General features: G+C 34.7%; 1 long non-coding RNA gene across 1 annotated transcript; it reads right to left on the minus strand.

The window, feature by feature from the left end:
• Window positions 1-1,905: 1,905 nt before the first annotated feature.
• On the minus strand, window positions 1,906-5,232 carry LOC141627061 (uncharacterized). The gene is made up of 4 exons (XR_012536622.1): window positions 5,066-5,232; window positions 4,899-4,966; window positions 3,906-3,992; window positions 1,906-2,465 (listed from the first exon to the last, which is right to left on the minus strand). It is a non-coding gene; the product is annotated as an uncharacterized LOC141627061 (long non-coding RNA).
• Between the last annotated feature and the right edge of the window lie 3,895 nt (window positions 5,233-9,127).

The raw sequence follows: 9,127 nt of genomic DNA on the forward strand, positions 1-9,127 counted from the left end.
TAAACTCGGACTAATTTTAAATAAACTTATTAATGATTATTAAAATTAACGTATCGAATTATGATGAAATTAATTAATTAGCTAAGCATATATATTTAAATCGTTAAATGATGTAATTAAATTCAAAATAGCAATTAAAAGAATTTTATCCAACTTAATAAAATACGGGGTGTTACAATCACCCCATCTTTTAAAAAGTTTCGTCCTCGAAACTTGAAAGTATAAATGGAAGGTTATGAAAATAAAACTGAAATTGGAATCGGTAACCAAAACATTTTAAAGGTTATTTATCGTAAGAATCAAAATTCTTTCAAAAGTTTCAAATAAAATTTTCCGACAGAACCAGATTCTCATCAAAGGAACGAAAGTGTTCTCGTTACGTATTCAAGAACATCACATTCCAAATCAAAGATAAGGTCAAAAGGCAAACCATTTGTATAAATCAAAAATCAAAATACCTTCAAAACATTAATGAAGAGTTTTCAAAAATATAAGTCTCATTCATGGAACGGAATTGCTCTTGTCGTGCACACAAGAACACTAACTTTCCAAGTCAGAGACAAATTTAAAACCAAAAACTATTCGCCGACAAGCGTAGAACAAGTTATCAAACGTTTCCAATAACTAGTTCTATCATCCGATCAACGTCAAAATCAAAGAAAAAGGCAATCCACTCAAATTTTCTTTTACGAAAGACAAAATAGAAATGAAGGTTTCACCTTTAAACTAAAAGGGGAGTTAAATTCCTGAAATATAATATTAAACTTTGACAAAGAAGTCATAAATAGATCAAAGTTAACAGAAATTGGATAAAACTTAACGAAATCTCGGGTTTAATAATTAAAATTACGATAAATGAGTTTATATTCAAGGAAGGAATAGGGAACTAAATCAAATTTTCTTTTTCAAGTCTTCAAAAATAGGTTAGATTTGCAGAAGTGACATAAACTTTTAAGAATGAATCGAAATTGGTAGCTTGAAAGTTTAGAAGTTGTACAAAAAGGAAAGTAACTTAGATAGCATAAAAACAAAGTATGTTAAGAGAGCTCAAACTTAAGCCACAAGAGAGCTATAATGACTTTCATAGGGTAAAAATTGAAGTCAAAATTACAAGGATGTCAAAGATAGAGTTTCACAAGATACGAGTGTCAAACTTAAAGGAGGAGCAAGATGAAGCGAGGAAATGAGGTATGAACGGTAACACTTATGGTCGAAGAAGAAGGGAATTAGACAAGAAGGGAACGCCAAGTACTTGAATCCCCAAGTACGTCTCACCACACTACCTAAGTCCTTCCAATATCACAACTTCTCAAAACCGGGGTTATAGGTCAACCAGAAACAACTTCACAAGCCAAATTATCCAACCAAGGTTAACACCGCACAAAAGAAAAAGAACTATCTAAAAGGCGTTGAGGGAGGATTAGCAAGGGTGAAAGGACAAGTTGGGAGGATACAAGTGTAACTTCCTAGAAAGAAGAATAGAGAGTTTAGAAGAAGGATAGACACCAAGAGGTAAAGAGTAAGGCAAGATACAAAAAGAACGAGAAATATCTTCAAGGAAGTAGAAGCATTCTTCAAAGGTTGAACAAATCTTCAATCCTCAGCAAAAGGCACTAAATCTTGATCTTTTTAAAATATAAGTGTCCTTTCAATGGAACGGAGATACTCTTGGCGATCACTCAAGAACATCAATATTCCAATTCAAAGACATAAAAATACATTTTTACACCAACAAATGATAAAACTAATTATCAGACGTCTCCAATAACAAGCTTTAACACTAATTGACGTTAAAACCAGTGAAAAACATTAAAATATTTTCAAAACCTTTAGTTCAAATTTTTTTTATAATAAGGGTAATAACTCCATTAGCTATAGATAAGCCCACGGTCATTGACCCAAGAACGCAACAATTATTAAATGACAATCAACAAACAGGTTAGTACCTAACAAAGAGCAAACACAAAGAGACTACAACATAAGGTCCTAAGTCTACCCATCTTACCCATCTCTCAAGTTTATTATTTTAAGGTCAAGTTATTTATAGTGGGGTGCACAAACGTGCGTCGGGAGCAAATATGCTCTGATACCAACTATGACACCCTCATTTATTGCGGAAAAGTAAACACGTAATTCTACAGAAAAACTGGTAGGATATGTTTGTAATTGGTTCAACTAGCCAAAAACCTGTAATTTCAAAAAATTTTCTAAACCAATCACAACATTTCCAACATTCCCAGAAGCGGGTGCCAAAACCTGCAATGCTAATGAACTACTTTACATGTCATAGCTAAATAAGAAAATAGAATGATACAAACCAAAAATAGGAAAGGGAGACATATGTCCCTAAAATGTATGTGACATAAAAAAAAGGTTTAAGGGTCACAATGAAATAAAACCAGTCTAGGTCCCAAGGTTACTTTGCTCGCTAGCTCGTCCATGTACCCCATATATGCATCACCTACCTGTCATTCGCATTTTATACAAATACGAAAGCCACGGTCGGTGGGGAGTAACTCCGAGTTCTCCCGACCCACAAAATGTCATAATTAATATAACATGTAAACATAAGAATATGAATACGAATCACACAATGCCTTAGCATATAGATGCTAGACAATCGTGCTTATCATGTGAACAATAATATAACAACACATAGTCCTAGCATGTGAATACTAGACCGACTCATACTACACTATCATGTGAATCACATAACATCCAGGAATCCAAACTCTATCAACCATAGCCGGCTTGCATCTCACCTTCTATGATTCATAGAATCATCAAACAAGAAAGGGCAATATATCAAAGACAGGCATAAGTTCTTAGTACGGTCAATAGTCACTTTGTAACTCGAGTCTATACCACGAGGTAGGGAAGGTAATCGAACCGGTATCTTGGCTCAGCGGTTACTATTAAGAAAACATGGCCAAGAGACAACACAACCCTAGCCTAAAATCACAAGCAGACCTAGACATGCGGATACACACCACCGCACCCAAGACTCACAACTTTTTTTTAAAACAAAGTGAAGTGAGTACCCTAAGGACACCACCGAAGGGTTGGCTAGTACTTAAGCTGACCCCATACTATCAAAATAAGTACCTGAGGTCATGCCCCAACTTGGATAAACATCCACTAGTCAGGAACACAAAGGCTATCAAGCAGTGAACATATACTCGTCAGCGACTATAAAGACCTATCTATGATGAAGGCCGAAATACTCACCTAGGACCTAGTCCCAGCTAGTCCCAGCTTGAATACTTTAGCCCACACCACACACGACTCACCACACAAGTCAACTAAGACACCCACTTAACCATAAGAGGGCAAAAAGTCCCACTTACCAACATGAATTCTAACATTCTATCATGTAAAAGGCTATATAATAGTCTACTCAGCATACAAATCCAACAGTGTCCTCAATAAGAATTCAATACTAACTTCCAATTCTAGCAATTTTAACAATATTAAAGGCTTTAGGGGAATCTAGGGCCATTACTACAAAATAAGAAGCTATATAAATTCAATAAGCTATACATGTGAACTAAAGCTTGATAAATGGCCTAAAACAAGAAAAAGGCCGATTATCTAAATCATTCAACCGAAATTTTTACCCGCAACCCCACTGCGGACAGTGCACGGTCAAATTGCGGCTGACCAATCACTCAATTAACTGACATCGCATCAGTCAAAGGGACTAAGTCTCAGTTTTCGGCACAATCAACAAAACATTACAACTACCATCATAAGAATAAATTTTACCATCAACACTATATTTACTACTAACATTACTCATTTCATAAAATTACCCATATGCTACTTATACTAAATATAACATTCACAAAATCATACAAAAAGCAAAGAATGTGACATTTATTCGTCGAGTAACTCGGAATAGTTACCTTACGCTAGCAAAGAGACAAGCAATAAACTTGAGAAAGCTTCTAAAACCCAAAATTACTCTTCATCTTCAACCACATATGAGTCACCTAAAATAATTATGTGAAAGGACGATATTAACGAATTATCGTTATATAAAATATGAGACGGAAATTAATTTAATTATATTTTAAATAAACCAAACTAGCGTCAAAACAATTTATAGATACGGCCCAAACTCGCGACTTAGCCAGGCCACTGCCTAGGCCACTGCCTAGGCCACGGCCAGGCTACAGCAGGCCACGGCCAGGCCGCTGCTAGGCCAACCTTATAAAAGTCACTCTCGTCCCAAAAATTAATTCAATCTCAACTCTCTACCCCATCTCTCTCATTACTCCGTCCTATAATATAATACTCCATAGTAACCAGATTTCCATCTCAATTTCAATATCGATATTGTCAAATATTCCATTAAAGGAATTGCTCAACATTTAGAGTATAACTCCAAGCTACTCACCACGAATCTTGAACAAAGAGAAAGACAAATAATATACAACACCAAAGATTCCCATAACTCAAATAAAATAATATGTTACAACTCACAAACCGGATGAAAATAGAACATGTAATCCCCAATATTCCAATCGCTCTTCACTTCTCGTGGTTGATGAATCTAAGTCTCCCAAGCCTTGCGTACACTAGAACTTTGTAAATAAATACCCTGATCGTTGTCCAATTTTCACAATCTTACGCACCAAGCATTATTCATTACCTACTGCCTCAAGTATTGGATCATTCCCAAAAGATTTTCTTAGCCATGCTAACAATTTGAATTATATACTCTTATCCCATCTCACCAGTAATAAATTAATAAAAGAAACATATACTATTAGTATTATACGTAAGACAACATAAATAAGAAATCTCGGCATATAAACCCGTACAAATCAAATAGCAAATAAAACATACAACCCCGAATAATGATAAGAGTATTAGGATCGGTAGAATCGTGTTACCTTAAACGCCCCTTATTCTTCGAATAAACGGTCCACAAGGCACGAGCCTCACCCCGGGTCTTCGAATCCTTCATAAAAGGGCAAGAAAACGGAATAAAGAAGCTAAAAGACGACACTTTTATAAGACGGCGAAAGACGAAACCACTACAAAAAGAAGACTTTCTTACCTTAAAAGGAGGAGGAAGGAAAGGGGAAGAGAATGGTACAAAAATTACGGAATTTGGTCGAGAAATGGGCCGGGATCTGAGGTTGGAGGGCGGCGGAAAATGGAGTTTTCTGGGTTTGTTGTTTCTGGTAGAAACGAAAAAGAAAAGGAAGAAATGAAAGTGGGAAAGTGACGGGTCACAACAAAAACATAATATTAGTAATAATAAATATAATAATAATAATGAGACACCAGCTAGTTAACGGAAATAATACGATATCAGCTTGAATCGAAATTATTAGCGATTTTTACAAAACTAACGGATATTAATAAAAATTGCTAATTTAGTGAAATAAGCTCAAAATAGCTAATTGGACGGTTTTGTTCCCAAAATCCATCTCGGGTTTACTTAAAACAACTTTCATAAGGACTCGTAAAGAAACGGAAATTATTAAATAAATAAACTCGGACTAATTTTAAATAAACTTATTAATGATTATTAAAATTAACGTATCGAATTATGATGAAATTAATTAATTAGCTAAGCATATATATTTAAATCGTTAAATGATGTAATTAAATTCAAAATAGCAATTAAAAGAATTTTATCCAACTTAATAAAATACGGGGTGTTACAGTTGAGCTAAGATGAGTTAGATGTTTTGGGGTGGTTGCCTCGTAACTTGGAGAATGTCACCATCTATGCTTTAGGTTTCGAGAGTATAGCAAGATCTCCTTGGAAGGATAGAATATGCAAAAGAACTTTTGAATTTGGATTTTGATTGGGAGTTTTACCATTTTGAGAAACTCATGGTCGACACTAGTTGGATATGAGTATAGCTTTGTTGGAAACCTTGACCTTGATCTTGTGGAAGTTGTTTGTGAATGTTTGAGGATTTGGAGTGATGAGATCACACTTATAGTGGAGTACTTTGTTTCAGGGAATATATTAGGATGAAGTAACATGAGTGTTTGAGGAAATCCTTGGGAGTGTTGCGATTATAAGTTTTGTTGTTAGAAAGTTTTCGGAACCGTTTAGGATGATGTTGTTGTTTGAGGTTTGAGTACCTGGCGTTTCCTTGTTGTCTAATTCTCTTTCTTCTTTGACCAAAAGCGTTGCCGTTCATACCTCTCTTTCCTCGCTTCATCTTGCTCCTCCCTTGAGTTTGATGCTAGTGATCTATAAAACTCTACCCTTGACATTCTCATTGGTTTGACTTCAATTCTCACCCCTAGTAAGTTTATCACAACTCTTTTAATTAGGTAAGTTGAATCCTTTTAGCATACTTGTATCTATGATGTCTAAGTTACTTTTCTTCTGTCCAATTCCTAAACTTTTCAAGCTACCATTTTTGATTCGTTGTTAAGAATCTATACTACTCTTACAAAATTTACCTATTTTAAAAGGGTTGAAAATGAAAATTTGATTTAGTTTCCTATTTGTTCTTTGAAATAAAGACTTATTTATCATGATTTTAACTGCTAAACCCGTGATTTCTTTAAATTTTATCCAATTTCTATTAACTTTGATCTATTTATGACCTTTTGTCAAAGTTTAATATTATATTTTCAGAAATTTGACTCCCTTTCGAATTTTAAAAGTGAAACCTTCATTTCTATTTTGGCTTTTGCAAAAGAAAATTTGAGTGAATTACCTTTCACTCTTGATTTTAACGTTGATCGGATGTTAGAACTCGTTATTGGAGACGTTTGATAACTTGTTCTACGCTTGTCGGCGAATGATTTTTGTTTTAAATTTGTCTTTGACTTGGAAAGTAAGCGTTCTTGTGTGCACGACAAGAGCAATTTCGTTCCATGAATGAGACTTATACTTTTGAAAACTCTTCGTTAATGTTTTTGAAAGTGTTTTGATTTTGATTTATACGAATGATTTGCCTTTCGACTTGGTTCTCATTTTAAATTTTAGTTGAAACTTTTGAAAGAATTTTAATTCTTACAAGTAATTAACCTTTTAATGTTTTGGTTATCTATTTTAAAAGTTCAGTTTTATTTTTATAACCCTTCTTTTCTACCTTCAAGTTTCGAGGACGAAACTTTTTGAAAGATGGGGTGATTGTAACACCTGCGAATTTTCGATTTTGACATTTAAAATTTATTAAACCGTTTGATTACTTTATTTTATATTTTTCGATTTTTCGATTTAATTAATTTTATGTCAAACAAGATTTTTATAAAAGTAATGTATAAAATCTCATTTATATAAAGATACGTATTATTAAATTATATTTTTGAGGCATAATTTATATAAGAATTTATGAATACGTATTTTTGATCGGACAGTAATAATGACAGTAATAATAATAATTTCCGTCTTAACTTCCGTCTAGCTATAGACCGTCACATTTCACTTTGTACCCACTTTAATCCGGACCAACCAGAATTTGACAACACGCTCACCTACCTCTTACACTCTACCTTTAAATATCTCTTTTATACATATTTATATATTATTATTATTATTATTATTATTATATATATATATATATATTTATATATATATATATATATATATATATATATATATATATATATTATTATATATATACTACATGTACTATTATCATTATTCTATTATTGTTGTTGATACCTTACTGCGTCCCCAACCCCACACCCCTCACTCTTTCTTCTTCCTTTTCCTGCGTAAAACCACAAAACAACAGCAACAACCAACAACCATTTCCCGTTTCTTTCAACCTCCATTTCCTCCCTTATTTCTCAACCAAACTCCATTATTTTTGTACCATTAGCTTCCTCGTTCCTTCCTCGTTCTCTTAAGGTAAGAAAGTCTTGATTTTGTAGTAGTTTCGAAAGTCGCCGTCTTATAAAAGTATTCGTTTTCTAGCCTCTTTATCTCGTTTTCTTGCCCTTTAATGAAGGTTTCGAAGACCCGTGTTTGTTAGAAGGTTTGCTTGAGGATTTAAAGCGTTTCCGAGGTAACGGTGATAGGTTACTCGAGAATGAGTCGATATTCCACCCCCTTCAACTCGGTTTTTACACTCCTTTGTCGTAAGTTTTATTCTTTAATTGTTTATGATGTGTAGTTATTGTTATTAATGAATTAGTTGTGTTTAATTTCCATATTAACCTCACCTGAAAAGTCGTCTTAAAATGAGTTGAAGTAGACTGTTTTGAATTGCGTTTTTGGAGCTGTGCAAGACGGTTTTTGCGTTGGAATTGGACTATTTCGGGACTCAGTTTTGGGACAGGTAGAACGGTGTTCTTCGGTCTGTTTCTGGGCCGTCAGAGTAGAGATTGTGTGGACTGGTTTACCGGGTAGTTCGAGTAGAGATGGCTCATCTTCGGTCTGCTTTAGGCGTGAACATGTAGTAGCTTAGGGCGTGTGATACTCTGTTTTGGGTGGGCTTTGATTGAGTATTCAGGACTGTTTTGGACAGTCGAGATGGCAGGTTGCGGGTGGGTGTCGTCGGTCGGCGTTTGTAAGTTAGTTTGGGTCATTTTAGGCGTATGAATATATGTATATATGTATCCGTCTCAAGCAAGTTTATATGTTCGTCTTTTGTTTCACATGTTGGTTGACCCGCGTTTGGTCACGGTTTTGTGGTAGTTTTCCGGACTATTTGGCAGCCGTGAAATGGGTGGTGGTGTGGTCGGTTTTGGTACCTTTTGTCGCGCGGTTTATGTGGCCATCCGAGTTAGCTTGAGCAATCGAAATGGAGGTGTCGGGTTGTGGTCATGGTGTGGGAGTCATACCTTTCCCTTGCCCTCTTGTTTGAGTTCCTTAAACAATTTTTGTGAATATGTATTTTTTTTGGGCTCACTGTACTCTTTTGTTGGGCTGACTTAAAGTTGTTGGGCCACACTCATATTATGAGTGCTTTCGGCGCCAATTTAGTATGTATGAATCATTTAAATTCCGCCTCGAATTCTATAACGTAATTCGTTACTATCGTTCTTTCCCATAATTATTTTGTTGGGCTCATTTGATTTAGTTTGTTGGGCTCATTTGATTTTAGTAAATGGGCTAGCTATATTTGGTAATTTGGGCTATTCATGTTTATATATTGTTTTGGCGCTAGTTTGGTTTATTTAAAATATGATTAAA

This window comes from Silene latifolia, chromosome Y (assembly GCF_048544455.1).
Source record: "Silene latifolia isolate original U9 population chromosome Y, ASM4854445v1, whole genome shotgun sequence".
Lineage (NCBI taxonomy): Eukaryota > Viridiplantae > Streptophyta > Magnoliopsida > Caryophyllales > Caryophyllaceae > Silene > Silene latifolia.